Source organism: Dendrobates tinctorius, unplaced genomic scaffold, assembly GCF_039654945.1.
Source record: "Dendrobates tinctorius isolate UK_male_01 unplaced genomic scaffold, ASM3965494v1 ptg000093l, whole genome shotgun sequence".
Taxonomy (NCBI): domain Eukaryota; kingdom Metazoa; phylum Chordata; class Amphibia; order Anura; family Dendrobatidae; genus Dendrobates; species Dendrobates tinctorius.
The window spans coordinates 22,389,206-22,405,774 of NW_027361761.1; positions in this window are offsets into that span (position 1 = coordinate 22,389,206).

The following is a 16,569-nucleotide window of genomic DNA, read 5'->3' on the forward strand; positions in this document are numbered from 1 at the left end:
TCTATCAGCTCGAACCAGTCTGCCCATTCTCCTCTGACCTCTGGCATCAACAAGGCATTTCCGGCCACAGAACTGCCGCTCACTGGATTTTTTTTCTTTTTCGGACCATTCTCTGTAAACCCTAGAGATGGTTGTGCGTGAAAATCCCAGTAGATCAGCAGTTTCTGAAATACTCAGACCAGCCCTTCTGGCACCAACAATCATGCCACGTTCAAAGGCACTCAAATCACCTTTCTTCCCCATACTGATGCTCGGTTTGAACTGCAGGAGATTGTCTTGACCATGTCTACATGCCTAAATGCACTGAGTTGCCGCCATGTGATTGGCTGATTAGAAATTAAGTCTTAACACACAGTTGGACAGGTGTACCTAATAAAGTGGCCAGTGAGTGTATATGCTATATACAGACTGCAGATATAGTGCTATATACAGACTGCAGATATAGTGCTATATACAGACTGCAGATATAGTGTTATATACAGACTGCAGATATAGTGTTATATACAGACTGCAGATATAGTGCTATATACAGACTGTAGATATAGTGCTATATACAGACTGTAGATATAGTGTTATATACAGACTGCAGATATAGTGCTATATACAGACTGCAGATTTAGTGCTATATACAGACTGTAGGTATAGTGTTATATACAGACTGCAGATATAGTGCTATATACAGGCTGCAGATATAGTGCTATATACAGACTGCAGATATAGTGCTATATACAGACTGTAGATATAGTGTTATATACAGACTGCAGATATAGTGCTATATACAGACTGTAGATATAGTGTTATATACAGACTGCAGATATAGTGCTATATACAGACTGTAGATATAGTGCTATATACAGACTGCAGATATAGTGCTATATACAGACTGCAGATATAGTGCTATATACAAGCTGCAGATATAGTGCTATATACAGACTGCAGATATAGTGCTATATACAGACTGCAGATATAGTGTTATATAAAGACTGCAGATATAGTGCTATATACAGGCTGCATATATAGTGCTATATACAGACTGCAGATATAGTGCTATATACAGACTGCAGATATAGTGCTATATACAGGCTGCAGATATAGTGCTTTATACAGATTGCAGATCTAGTGCTATATACAGGCTTCAGATCTAGTGCTATATACAGGATGCAGATATAGCGCTTTATACAAGCTGCAGATATAGTGCTATATACAAGCTGCAGATCTAGTGCTATATACAGGATGCAGATCTAGTGCTATATACAGGCTGCAGATATAGTGTTATATACAGGCTGCAGATATAGAGCTGTATACAGGCTGCAGATATAGTGTTATATACAGGCTGTAGATATAGTGTTATATACAGGCTGTAGATATAGTGCCATATACAAGTTGCAGATCTAGTGCTATATACAGGATGCAGATCTAGTGCTATATACAGACTGTAGATATAGTGTTATTTACAGACTGCAGATCTAGTGCTATATACAGACTGCAGATATAGTGTTATATACAGGCTGCAGATATAGTGATATATACAGGCTGCAGATATAGTGCTATATACAAGCTGCAGATCTAGTGCTATATACAGGATGCAGATCTAGTGCTATATACAGCCTGCAGATATAGTGTTATATACAGGCTGCAGATATAGTGCTGTATACAGGCTGCAGATATAGTGCTATATACAGACTGCAGATATAGTGTTATATACAGGCTGCAGATATAGTGCTGTATACAGGCTGCAGATATAGTGCTGTATACAGACTGCAGATATAGTGTTATATACAGCCTGCAGATATAGTGTTATATACAGCCTGCAGATATAGTGCTGTATACAGGCTGCAGATATAGTGCTATATACAGGCTGCAGATATAGTGCTATATACAGACTGCAGATATAGTGCTATATACAGGCTGCAGATATAGTGTTATATACAGCCTGCAGAGATAGTGCTATATACAGGCTGCAGATATAGTGCTATATACAGGCTGCAGATATAGTGTTATATACAGGCTGCAGATATAGAGCTGTATACAGGCTGCAGATATAGTATTATATACAGACTGCAGATATAGTTGCTATATACAGGCTGCAGATATAGTGCTATATACAGGCTGCAGATATAGTGTTATATACAGGCTGCAGATACAGTGTTATATACAGGCTGCAGATATAGTGCTCTATACAGGTTGCAGATATAGTGCTATATACAGGCTGCAGATATAGTGTTATATACAGGCTGCAGATATAGTGCTCTATACAGGTTGCAGATATAGAGCTATATACAGGCTGCAGATATAGTGCTATATACAAGCTGTCCACTACCGGAAATATCAGGACAGTGAAGAGGATCTAAGGCGTCACAGTAAGCGACGAGAAATACGGTCCGTATTTTACCGACAAACTACGGATAAAAGTTCCCTAAACAGTGATCCGTATTTCACCCATTATCAAGGTGGGGCTGTGTTTTTTGCGCAAAAAAGCATCCGTATGTCATCCGCATGGCGAGATTTTCTTGCCACCTTGCAAAATGGACATTTAACGGTTTTGAGGCCTGCAAAACATTTCAATCATCAGCCTCCACCCTATCTATTGGCTCTGTAGCAGGTGCCAGTGTGGGAGGAACGGCCCCCGTTGAGTGTCTGGGCCGGAACCAAGGGAGCTGTCATCTAGGTTCCAGGGGAAACGACTCCCGGGGGACAGAATTCGGGGACGGACCGTTGTGACAGACAGATGGGCAGGGGGAGGGACCAGTAGAAAGGGGACGGGGAATCCCCGGGACGATGAGTCAGCAGACCGGGACAGAGGCAGCAGGAGACCGTGTGAGCGACTGAGACGCTCACTGAAGACTCCAGAGGGACGGCGCCAAGACGATCATCCGGGACTTTCTGCCCCGCTCCAACCCGTCGCCACTGCAGCCTCACCTCAGCCCCCAGCCCGCGGCTGCGGCCTACCCGCAGTCACCCACGGCCTACCCGCAGTCGCCCGCGGCCGCTGCCGCCTCACCTCATCCCCCGGCTGCGGCCTGTTCCCGCCACATGCAGCCGCCCTGCTCTCACCAGTGGCCGCGGCAAGTACAGCTTTGGTCCACGGCAGGGGCCGAGCCTCTGCTTTCCGCGGATTCCCTGTCGCAGCTGTTAGCTGAGCAGGTGGCCTGCCCTTCGCCACCCCACATCGCTGCCGCTTGCCCCAGTCCGGGGTCTGCGGCCCATCCGTCAAAGGACTCCGCCAGGGCCTGTGGTGCTCCAGTGTCATCAGAGCGCCGGAGCGCTCGAAGACTCCGCCAGCGCTTCAGCAACTGGGCCCAGCAACTGCTACTCCGAAAGACCACCATCCCGAACGGTGAGGGACATCTGGACGGCTAAGTTGACTATATAATTAAGGACCCGTAGTCGGCCATACCGCGGCCCTATAGTGACCGGCTATTGCCGGACGTAGTCGTGTTCTACCCCGTTGGTGTTTGCTTGTATAGAGCTCCTGCAAGGGCAACTCTTGTTACCCCTTTGGTTGATCAGGCCGTGACTGAGGAAAGTCACCTCCAGTCCGATAAACATTATTATTAATAGCACCAAACCGGCTCGCGACTCATCAATGCATCATGCGCACCTGCGAGTACCACACTTGCCTCCAATCTGTCCATTTTTTACCTTGCCTTGTCTTGGTGTGTTGGTGTTGTTTGGCCAACATGACAGGCAGACTTAGTTTCAACCCAACTGAGCAGGTTCTCTTCAACTGGGTTTTGTCACGCCACTTTGGGCAGCCATACCCAGTGATTGTGGATCCGAGGAGGAGGAGACGAATGTGGTCCATCCGCTTTTGAGGCAACGCCTCACAAAAGGTCATTTCCATCATCTCTATTCTTCTCTGAGGACTCATCCTGAAAAATTCTATCAATACATGAGCCTGGACACTTTTGATCTACTGTTGGAGACAGTGCACCCTGGAATCACCTTTCAGAACACCAGGATGCGCAAAGCTATATCTGCTGAGGAGCGACTTCTACTCACATTACGGTATGTATTCCTCAACCACATTCTCTATGTTCATGATGTCTTTCCCAAAGTATGTTTATTTTATTCGTTGTTTAACCTTTGTTGGCCACATCTTAACCCAGATATATTTAAACTTAAATACCAGAATATTATGTGTATTATGAACTGTATATCACATAGGCATTATGCTTTAAAAAAAGGTGTTTGCTTGTAGATATGTCAAATTATACTGTGTTGTATGAATGTAGCTGTTCTTGATCACCTTGTTTTTAAAAACCTTTAACAATTGTTTTGGTCTCCAGCTTCCTGTCCACTGGCCTGTCGTATGCCACCCTCCACTCATTGGCATTGGCAGATCTACCATTTCTGGCATAGTCAGGTCTACATGTAGTGAAATCTGGTCAAGACTACATCAACTCGTCATGCCCGAGCTCAGGATGGAAGACTGGTTGAAGATCTCAATGGACTGAGGAGCGATGCCAGTTTCCAAATTGTATTGGGGCCCTGGATGGGAAACATATCCGGGTGCGTAAACCGTCGAACTCTGGCTCCCAATTCTTCAATTATAAACAATACTTTTCTGTTGTATTGTTGGCTCTGGCCGACAGTCAATACAAGTTTATAATTTTGTTGACTTTGGGGCCTATGGAAGGACGGGAGACTCTAGAGTCTTCAATACTTCCATTATGGGTCTGCAGCTACGCAACAACGAGTTGGATCTACCCCCACCATGCCAGCTGCCAGGCTCTAATCAACAATCAGTCCCTTATGTCCTTGTGGCAGATGAGGTGTTTCAATTAACGCACCATGTAATGAGGCCATATCCCCGGCGCAACCTGGACCACCGGCGCAGAATATTTAACTTGCGTCTATCACGTACCCGGCGACTGGTGGAGTGTTCCTTTGGCATTCTTTGTGCCAAATGGCGTGTTCTCCAGTCAGCCATTCAGCCGAGTGAGCAAAATGTCAATGAGGTTATAAAAGCCTGTGTGGTCCTACATAACTTCACCAGGATACATGATTGTTCCTCCTCAGCTGGTGTTGTGCGTGTGACGGACAGTGTGCGTAGGGCGAGACCACATGTGAACCCTCACCGTCGACCGCTCTCTGGTCTCAAACTGCGTGATATTTTCACAAATTATTTTATGTCACCTGAGGGGGAAACTTCTTGGCAAGAGCATGCTGTGTCTATGTTGTAATTTTTTGGGTTATGCTTGTGTGCAAATATATAGATTTCATCCCTCATGTTTATATCAGTTTGTAATTCCATTTGTAAGCATATGTCAGCATGTCGTGATGTAAGTGCATCATTGATAAAGAGACGTAAAATTGATTTGGGTAATTTTTTATTTTGCCAAATCTTTTTTGTAAAGTTTTTTTTAACCCCTTCATGACCCAGCCTATTTTGACCTTAATGACCTGGCCATTTTTTGCAATTCTGACCAGTGTCCCTTTATGAGGTAATAACTCTGGAACGCTTCAACGCATCCTAGCGATTCTGAGATTGTTTTTTCGTGACATATTGGGCTTCATGTTAGTGGTAAATTTAGGTCGATAATTTTTGCGTTTATTTGTGAAAAAATCAGAAATTTGGTGAAAATTTTGAAAATTTCGCAATTTTCAAATTTTGAATTTTTATTCTGCTAAACTAGAGAGTTATGTGACACAAAATAGTTACTAAATAACATTTCCCATATGTCTACTTTACATCAGCACAATTTTGGAAGCAAAATATTTTTTTGTTAGGAAGTTATAAGGGTTAAAAGTTGACCAGTGATTTCTCATTTTTACAACAAGATTTGCAAAACCATTTTTTTTAGGGACCACCTCACATTTGAAGTCACTTTGAGGGGTCTATATGGCAGAAAATACCCAAAAGTGACACCATTCTAAAAACTGCACCCCTCAAGCTACTCAAAACTACATTCAAGAAGATTTTTAACCCTTCAGGTGTTTCACAGCAGCTAAAGCAATGTGGAAGGAAAAAATGGACATTTTAATTTTTCCAACATAAGTTTTCTTTCAGCGTCAATTTTTTCATTTTCACATGGGCAACAGGATAAAATGCATCCTAAAATTTGTTGGGCAATTTCCCCTGAGTACACCGATACCTCATATGTGGTCATAAACCACTGTTTGGGCGCATGGCAGGGCTCAGAAGGGAAGGAGCGCCATTTGACTTTTTGAATGGAAAATATGCTGGAATATTTAGCGCTTGCCATGTCGTGTTTGGAGAGCCCCTGTGCGCCTAAACACTGGAGCTCCCCCACAAGTGACCCCATTTTGGAAACTAGACCCCCCAAGGAACTTATCTAGATGCATAGTGATCACTTTGAACCCCCAGATGCTTCTCAAATTGATCCGTAAAAAAAAAAAAAAAAAGTACTTTTTTTTCACAAAAATTATCTTTTAGCCTTAGTTTTTTCATTTTCACATGGGCAACAGGATAAAATTTGTTGGGCAATTTCTCCTGAGTACACCGATACCTCATATGTGGTCATAAACCACTGTTTGGGTGCACGGCAGGGCCCGGAAGGGAAGGAGCGCCATTTGACTTTTTGAATGGAAAATTAGCTCCAATCGTTATCTGACACCATGTCGCGTTTGGAGAGCCCCTGTGTGCCTAAACATTGGAGCTCCCCCACAAGTGATACCATTTTGGAAACTAGACCCCTTAAGGAACTTATCTAGATGTGTAGTGAGCACTTTGAACCCCCAAGTGCTTCACAAAAGTTTATAACATAGAGCAGTGAAAATAAAAAATCATTTTTTTTCCTCAAAAATGATTTTTTAGCACGCTATTTTTTATTTTCACAAGGGTAACAGGAGAAATTGGACCACAAAAGTTGTCCAGATTGTCCTGAGTACGCTGGTACCCCATATGTGGGGGGGGGCACTGTTTGGGTGCACGGCAGGGCACAGAAGGGAATGAGCGCCATTTGACTTTTTGAAATGAAAATTAGCTCCAATCGTTAGCGGACACCATGTCGTGTTTGGAGAGCCCCTGTGTGCCTAAACTTTGGAGCTCCCCCACAAATGACCCCATTTTGGAAACTAGACCCCCTAAGGAACTTATCTAGATGCATAGTGAGCACTTTGAACCCCCAGGTGATTCACAGAAGTTTATAATGCAGAGCAGTGAAAATAAAAAATCTTTTTTTTCCTAAAAAAAAATTTTTTAGTTGGCAATTTTTTATTTTTCACAAGGGTACTAGGATAAGTTGGACCCCAAAAGTTGTTGTCCAGTTTGTCCTGAGTACGCTGGTACCCCATATGTGGGGGGGAACCACTGTTTGGGCACACGTTGGGGCTCAGCAGGGAAGTAGTGACATTTTGAAATGCTGACTTTGATGGAATGGTCTGCGGGCGTCATGTTACATTTGCTAAGCCCCTGTGTGCCTAAACAGTAGAAACCCCCCACAAGTGACCCCATTTTGGAAACTAGACCCCCCAAGGAACTTATCTAGATGTGTGGTGAGCACCTTGAACCCCCAAGTGCTTCACAGAAGTTTATAACGCAGAGCCATGAAAATAAAAAATCATTTTTTTTCCCTCAAAAAAAATGAATTTTAGCACGCAATTTTTTTTTTTTCACAAGGGTAACAGGATAAATTGGAACCCAAAAGATGTTGTCCAGTTTGTCCTGAGTACGCTGATACCCCATATGTGGGGGATGACCACTGTATGGGCACACGTCAGGGCTCGAAAGGGAAGTAGTGACGTTTTGGTATGCAGACTTTGATGGAATGGTCTGCGGGCATCATGTTACATTTGCAGAGCCCTTGATGTACCTAAACTGTGGAAACCCCCCACAAGTGACCCCATTTTGGAAGCTAGACCCCATAAGGAACTTGCCTAGATGTGTGGTGAGCACCTTGAACCCCGAAGTGCTTCACAGAAGATTGTAACGCAGAGCCATGAAAATAAAAAATCTTTTTTTTTCCTCAAAAAATGAATTTTTAGCTCACAATTTTTTATTTTCACAAGGGTAACAGGAGAAATTGGACCCCAAAAGTTGTCCAGTTTCTCCTGAGTACGCTGATACCCCATATGTGGGGAGGGACCACTGTTTGGGCACACGTCGGGGCTCGGAAGGGAAGTATTGACGTTTTGAAATACCGACTTGATCGAATGGTCTGCGGGCATCATGTTACGTTTGCAGAGCCTCTGATGTGCCTAAACAGTGGAAACCCCCCACAAGTGACCCCATTTTGGAAACTAGACCACCCAAGAAATTTATCTAGATGTGTGGTGAGCAGCACTTTGAACCCCCAAGTGCTTCACAGAAGTTTATAACGCAGAACCGTGAAAATAAAAAATCTTTTTTTTCCTCAAAAAATGATTTTTTAGCCCGCAATTTTTTTCTTCACAAGGGTAGCAGGATAAATTGGACCCCAAAAGTTGTTGTCCAGTTTGTCCTGAGTACGCTGGTACCCAATATGTGGGGAGGGACCATAGTTTGGGCACACGTCAGGGCTCGGAATGGAAGTAGTGACGTTTTGAAATGCAGACTTTGATGGAATAGTCTGCGGTCGTCATTACGTTTGCAGAGCCCCTGATGTGCCTAAACAGTGTAAACCCCCCACAAGTGACCCCATTTTGGAAACTAGACCTTCCAAGGAACTTATGTAGATGTATGGTGAGCACTTTCAACCCCCAAGTGCTTCACAGAAGTTTATAATGCAGAGACGTGAAAATGAAAAAAACATTTTTTTTCCACAAAAATAATTTTTTAGCCCCCAATTTTTTTATTTTCCCAAGGGTAATAGGAGAAATTAGTCCCCAAAAGTTGTTGTGCAATTTTTCCTGAGTACGCTGATACCCCATATGTGGGGGTAAACCACTGTTTGGGCACACGTCGGGGCTTGGAAGGGAGGGATCACCGTTTGACTTTTTGAACGCAAAATTGGCTGGAATCAATGGTTGCACCATGTCGCGTTTGGAGACCCCCTGACGTGCCTAAACAGTGGAAACCCCACAATTCTAACTTCAACCCTAACCCCAACACATCCCTAACCACAGTCCTAACCCCAACACATCCCTGACCCCAATCCCAACCCTATCCATAACCCTAACCCCAACAAACCCCTAACCCCAAAACTAACCATAACACTAACCACAAGCCTAACCCTAATTCTAACCCTAACCCTAATTCCAACCTTAACCCTAATTCTAACCCTAATTCCAACCCTAACCCTAATTCCAACCCTAATTCCAACCCTAACCCTCTTTCCAACCCTAACCCTCTTTCCAACCCTAACCCTCTTTCCAACCCTAACCCTATTTCCAACCCTAACCCTAACCCTCTTTCTAACCCTAACCCTCTTTCTAACCCTAACCCTAATGGAAATAAAAAATAAAAATATTTTCTTTATTTTATTAGTTATGCCTACCTATGGGGGTGATAATCGGGGGGTTCATTTACTTTTTATTTCATTTTGATCACTGTGAGAGTGATCAAAATGAAATAATTGAATCTGCAGCCGGCAGATTCGGGCGGGCGCACTGCGCATACGCCTGCCATTTTCTAAGATGCGGCGGCGGATCGCCGATGTCATTCAGTTGCGGGGGGGCGATCGTCGGTGGGGGGGGTCGAATCGGTGTCTCAAGCCATGTCCGATGCTACTGCAGCATCGGCCATGGCTGGATTGTAGTATTTCATCAATTTTCATTGATGAAATATTACTATCGCTCTGATTGGCTGTTTCACTTTTAACAGCCAATCAGAGCGATCGTAGCCACGTGGGGGCGAAGCCACGCCCCCTGTGGTGAATTACAAAGCCCCCTGTATCTGCGGGTCAGGTGACCTTTCATTGACCCCGGTCACCCGACCCGCAGGGGGGCTTTGAATTCATGACACAGGGTATGCGTCATAGGTCGGATTGGCACCGACTTTCATGACGCATACGCTGTGTCACAGGTCGGGAACCGGTTAAACCAATATCTTGGCATATGATTTTTGTTTAAATGGCCCAAAGTGGCCTTTTTACAAAAAGCAAATTTTCAAGGGAACATCTTTGCATTACTAACGAAAATTTGAAAAACCATAAAGAACAAAACAATAATACAAAATTATAAATGGTGATAGGTAGGGGGTGGAGAAGGCGGCAGCCCAGCCTGTGTTGGCTGCTGGCTACTTTGCCCAACTTGGCCCTCGGCCTGTGTGGAGGCATACTGTTGCCCATGATGTTGGTAGTGGGCCGCCTCATTGGATTGTGGTGGATACTGGGCAGTCTGATATTGGAGAGGATGATCCTGTTTGGGCTGGTAGGCCCGCGGCTCATACCCCCCCAAAATGGCCATGTCGTCCCCAACTAGGTTGGGACCAGCCTCCAACACTGGGTGGGAACAAGTGGCCATACTGGTGGGGTGGGTTATACCCAGACATATGTGGCTGATGTTGCCAAGGCTGGGTAGGGCGAGGAAGGGGGTGAGGTGTAGGCCCGCGTGTATGATCCTCAGAGCCTGATTGAGGAAGAAGTTGTGGCTAGGGGTTAAGGTGCATAAGATTCCTGGGTGACAGCTGCCACCTCTCCAGAAACTCAAATACCTCACATGGGGTATTGGGGGGTGTGCTTGCGTCAATCAGGATCTGAATGGATCTTCGCACACGTAGCTTCACCTCACAGGGAAGGGAACGAAGATAACGGGCCAGGCTGCGTGAGTATGCCTCCTCACCATCATCATTATTAACTCGAGCCAGATAGTTTAGGACCCCTGTGTCCACATTTGTCCGGATATTTGTGGCAGGGATCTGGCGCCTTTGTCTACCTTGCCGGGATGGCCCAGCAGGCTGGGGGGAGCCCTCTAGGCGGACAGTTGGGCTGCTGCTGTGGGCCTGTTCATCCTGGATGGCGGGTGGTGTGGCAGCTGATGGTCTTGCTTGTAGCTGTGGTCCTGGTGGTGGTGTTTCTGGTGCAGGTCCAGGTCCAAGGGCAGGCTCAGGTCAAGCAGGAGAAGAAACTTGGTCCATTCTTCTTGGAGGATCACAAGATTGGACAGCCACCTCTTCCCCTCCCCCCACAGGATCAATGATGGCCTCTGAATCAGACCCAGTCTCCCTTTCAGTGAGGTTAGACTGAGTTCTGTTATGAAATATAAAATGCAGAACAAACAAAATTTGGATAGGGCCCTCTAAAACATATGTGTTATGTTGTGTGAGTGTTCAACTTACGGTCTCAGATCCAGAATTGGAGCGAGGAAAGAGAGGCGAACATAGTAGGCATATTTTCGCTTGGTGTGGCCCGCATCCCCATTTCTTGAATGCTGCTGGCGCTCCCAGCGATACTGGTCGAGGATGCTGCGCCAGCGTCTCATCACATCTTCAACTGCAATGTGATATAAAATAATCTTAATTTCAAATTTGGTTCAAACAAGCTTTACAAAAAGTATCATAGTCATGTGGCCTGCTAGGGTGTTAGTTCTACCCAGGGTGGCATATATCATTGCTGCAACCAGGCCAGATCCACAGAGTCACACTAGCTCAGGGGGAAAGTGCCAACTCTTAAACTGGTTCGCCTTGGCATTATGAGGAGCTTGTGGACAGGGAACAATTCTTTCTGGGTCAAACAGTGGGTCAAAACAGAAACTACTAGCCACAAGAGGCAAAAATCAAAAGCACAGGATGGGAGGGGCTACTTAGAAAAACATTTTTTGATGGTAGGTAATTTTCTACACATAATTTATTTGTACTTACTCATTTGCTGCTGGTCCTCACGTGGCCGATCACAAAAATCGGGGAACATCTGGCGACCTATGCGCCTCCATGCCGCCTCCTTTCTGGCCCGGTCGGCTTAATGGACATCACGTTGGTCACATAATTCCGGGCGCTCCTGCAAAAGAACAAATAGCATCTCCACAATAAGGTAGGGTGCCATGATGCTGGACTCCGTGGAGGCGTTCTTCCGGGATGTCTGGAGCGCTTTTTGAGCTAATTAGCATGTCTAAGCTTCCTGATAATTGCTTGGACCATTTCCTGTCACCTGCCAAAGTCGTGCGTATTTCTCACAAGTCACACATGTGGTCCGTGTGTGATCCGCAGTTTTCTCGCCCCCATAGACTTGCACTGGCGTATTACTTCCATAATACACTGACAATCGCAGCATGCTGCGATTTTCTCGGCATGTACAATAGGGCCGAGAAAAAAAATCGGGTGTTGGGAGCTGGCCCATAGATTATCATTGGTCAAAGTGCAAAGCGTTGTTTTAACGCCTCGCACTCGTCCGTATTTCTCTCTAGTGTGACCCTAGCCTTAGATATACATCTGCAAAATGTCAGTCTGCAGTGTGTATCCTATAAGTGTGTATCATACAAGTGTGAAGATTCAGAATTAATCCAGAAGGGAACAGAAGGTAAATGGATAGTCACTATAAACAATGTTCCTGTTAGGCGTTGACGGGTGGCGTTTAACCCGTGCGCGTTATACCGCCATATAGCGCGTCTGCCATTACTCAGCAGCAGTGATAATACCTTCTGCACGGTGGACCCCGAGCGGTGAACGCACTTTATAATTTATTTATTTAGTGCGTTCCGCCGTTCCTAACATTATACTAGCGACAGGGTCTGGCTAGTAATGGCGGACCAGCAGCAGCTTCTGCAGTACATTCGGCAGCTGGAGGGCAGGTTGGCTACTTTCTCGAGTGCCACCTCAGCTGCGAAGTTTACTGAGGCTGCTGCCCAGGCAGTCGCAGAGGCTGTCTCACGTGTGTCCACGTCCACGCCTGCACTGAAAGTTTCCCGCCTCCCGTTGCCCCATAAATTTTCTGGCAAAAGCGCCTCCTGCAGGGGTTTCGTGAGCCAGTGCTCCATCCAGCTTGAGTTACTGGCCGCACGATTCCACGATTCCCTACAGAATGGGCCAAGTTGGGGTTTCTCGTTTCCCTTCTGTCGGGCAGGGCGTTGGAGTGGGCCACACCACTGTGGGAGCGTGGTGACCCAGAGGTTCGGACCGCTGCTCAGTTCCTAACATCTCTGAAGCAGGTCTTTTGGGGCCACGGGTCACTCACGACACCTTTCTCTAGCTACTGGCATTAACACAGAGAGCCCTCTCGGTCAGCCAGTACACCGTCCGTTTCCAGACACTGGCTTCCGAGTTGGAATGGTCAGATAGAACCCTCATCCCTGTGTTCTGGAGAGGTTTGTCGGAGCATGTTAAGGATGCTCTATCTACCAGGGAGGTTCCCGTAAGTCTGGAAGAGCTGATTTCTACCCGCATCGATCTCCGTTTTTCGGAGCGCGGGCTGGAGCATGCTCAATCCAGGAGGAAGGTTAGCTTGTTTCCCAACCTCCTTGAATCTCTAGAGCCACCCGAGCTGGGGAGTTTACCTCCAGAGCCCATGGAGGTGTCCCACGCTGGCCTCAAGACGCGTCCGGCACAAAGCTCCACACGCTGTTACCAGTGTCGACAGTCTGGTCACCTGGCTAACAGGTGTTCGCAGCAGCTGAGAAAACAATCGCGTCCACTGGTAATTGGTAGAGGTCTATTCGCTATGGAGACCTTCTCCCCAAAACCGGCGCTCCTAGGGATGTTTGATAGCGGAGATTCCTCCTGGGAGGTAAAGGTCACGGTGGATTCTGGGGCAGAAGGGAACTTTATGTCCTCGTCCTTTGCCCAACTGCACGCTATCCCGTTGGTACCACTTCCTCACCCAGTGCCCATCAGTGTAGTCAACGGGTCGACCTTGTCATCCCAGATTACCCACCAGACAGCACCCCTTAGGCTCTCAATTCCACCATCTCATCAGGAGATGCTGTCCCTGCTCATTATGCCAGAGGGCATCTATCAGGTGCTCCTCAGGGTTCCCTGGCTCCGTTGCCATTCCCCACACATAGAGTGGTCCTCAGGGAGAATACTGGGATGGAGCAAAAACTGTGTGGGAAGATGCATGGGGGAAAGCATCCAAGTAGCCTCTGTGGAGGTGTCTGCGGATCTTTCCGCGCCCCCTACTGGGAATCTGAAGACCGTGGCTCCGGTCGTCCCCGGGTCAGTGCCGCCAGGCAAGACCTTTGTCCCGCCTCACCTCCAAGGTTCTCGCGTGGGCACACGCGTCCAGGGTGGGTGGTCACTTTGGCTACAAGCAGACCACAAAACTCCTGGCAAGGTCTTATTGGTGGCCGCACAGGGCCCGAGTCATCTGCCGGGGCATCAGACTTGTCTTCGGATGAGCCTGAGGCCTTCGCCTCTGTGGGACACAAGGTGGTACGTGGCGAAAAACTTTACTTGTTGGGTTGGAAGGCTCAGGAGTGAGGGGGCCCTATCAGGGGGGTAGTGTTAGGCATCGGATTCCTGCAGCAACACAACAGGAATCCAGAGCCTCACATGCTGCTCTGCAGCAAGCCATTCCTGAGGCTAAGTCCCTCTGCTGCTCCACTGAGCACGCTCACGAGATGATCTCCCATTGGAGGTCAGGGAGTCACGTGCTCAGGTCCTTCTCCAGATCTGATTGGTCCATCTCAGAGATCTGGAAGGTCCCGGCAGCGCACGGCTGTAAACGGCCCGCATGGCCACTCAGCCATGCGCTAGTATAGACTCTTCTTGCTAGATGTGTGAATGGTGATGGATGTATGATTCTGGTGACTGACTTATTAAGATTCCCCTCCCTCTGATATTACACATGTGGATAGGGAACTATAGAAAGAGTCAGCGCCAGTCAGTGGCAAACCTTAGGACACGATGCACACCGCACCTCTACACTAGTGTCCGGTGGTGTCACGTCTCTCACGGCACTATCGTATAGCGGCTGTGTTTGCCGCTGCGCTGCAGTCAGCAGCACTTACCGGCATCCGCGGTAGCGACGCCGCACACACGGTAAGTCTAACAAACTTTCCTTCCTCGTCATCACTGAAACCTGGCTCACCCCCTCTAACACAGCCTCTCCTGCTGCACTTTCATAAGGTACATTCCATCTTTCCCACACATGCCGCCCCAGCAGCAAGCATGGCGGACGAGTTTGTTTTCTCCTGTCAGATAACTGATCCTTCACCCCAATCCCACTGCTGCCCTCCGTTACCCTCCCTTTGTTTGAGGTGCACTCTGTGCGCATCTACTCCACCTCCAACTGACTGTCCTTTACTGCCCCCCAGGTCCAGCCACCACCTTCTTCGACCACTTCACCACCTGGTTACTTCATTTCCTTTCCGCTGACATCCCCACTATCATCTTGGGTGACTTCAACATCCCCATTGACACGTCCCTCTCAGCTGTCACTAAACTTCTCTCTGTCACTTCCTCCTTCAGCCTCAATCAATGGTCTTCTGCAGCCACTCACAAAGATGGCCACATACTGGACCTCATCTTCACCCGCCTCTGTTCCCTATCCAAAATCTCTATCTCACCTCTTCCTCTTTCTGACCACAACCTACTTACATTCTCTTCCCTCTCCTCTCCAGGTCCACAATTCCCACCCCACAAACTTTCACACCCTCGCAGAAATCTTAAAAACCTCAATCTACACTCTCTGTCTGAATCCTTCCTCCCTCTTACAGACATAAGTTCCCTACACAATGCGGATACCGCTGCCGCTCTATATAACATCACAATAGCCGCAGCTCTGGAATCGGTTGCCCCTCTCACACATACCAAAGCTTGCATAATCAATAGAGAGCCCTGGCACACCAGCATGACCAAAGAACTGAGGCGGGCTTCCAGGATTGCTGAGCAGAGATGGAAAAGACCCCACTCCAACGAGCACTTCATTGCATTCAAACAGCCCCTTACTATTTTCAAGGCCACACTCGCTGCAGCAAAACAAACCTACTTATCAGTGTAATGTACTGCAGTGCATTACAGTGCAAATTCCACCAGGAGGTGCTGGTGATGGAAGAGAGGTTGCACACGCACTGTGTAGTAACACAGAACAGCAGCACAGATGTCACAGGTAACGATAGAGTGGTCAGACAAGCCGGAGTCAGCAACAGGAAAACGAACTACCAGATGTCACAGCAATGCACGTAGTCAGAGCAAAGCCAGAAGTCATAGCCTACCGAGAACGAGGTATCCAAAACCTGAGAAGACGTAGTCAGGGAACAAGCCAGAGTCAAAGCCAGTCGGGGAGAGTGGTATCAGAGACGGAAAACAAGACACGGAGTCCAGAGATCAAGCCGAGTCATACACAAGTATAGGAAGTCAGAGGCAGAAGGATCATTAGGGTATACAGGTCAGCGGCCCTAGCCTGGAAGCTTGGACTATAGCTGACACTGTCCCACAGGCTGCAGAGGACTGAAATAGCCCAGCCAGCTCGAAAATGAAGCAGAGGGGATTAACTCCCACATGACCAGTCCAGAGAGAAGACAGCTGAAAACAAACTCTGTGTTACGGGTTGGCGGAACACCAAATAATAAAGAAGGTATAAGATGCGTTCGCAACCCGGGGTCCACCGTGCAGAGATGGTAACTACTGCTCGGTAATGGCGGACGTTATATGGCGGTACAATAGAGGAACACACGGGGTTAACTCCACCTGGTGTGTACAGAGGCGGACTCTGTTACCTCACAGAGCCGCCCGACCGCCAATCACAAATGCCGCAGCCTGTTTATGCTCACAGAGCTCGGCAATGTGAGCACTGGTGTATAGACACAGAACTC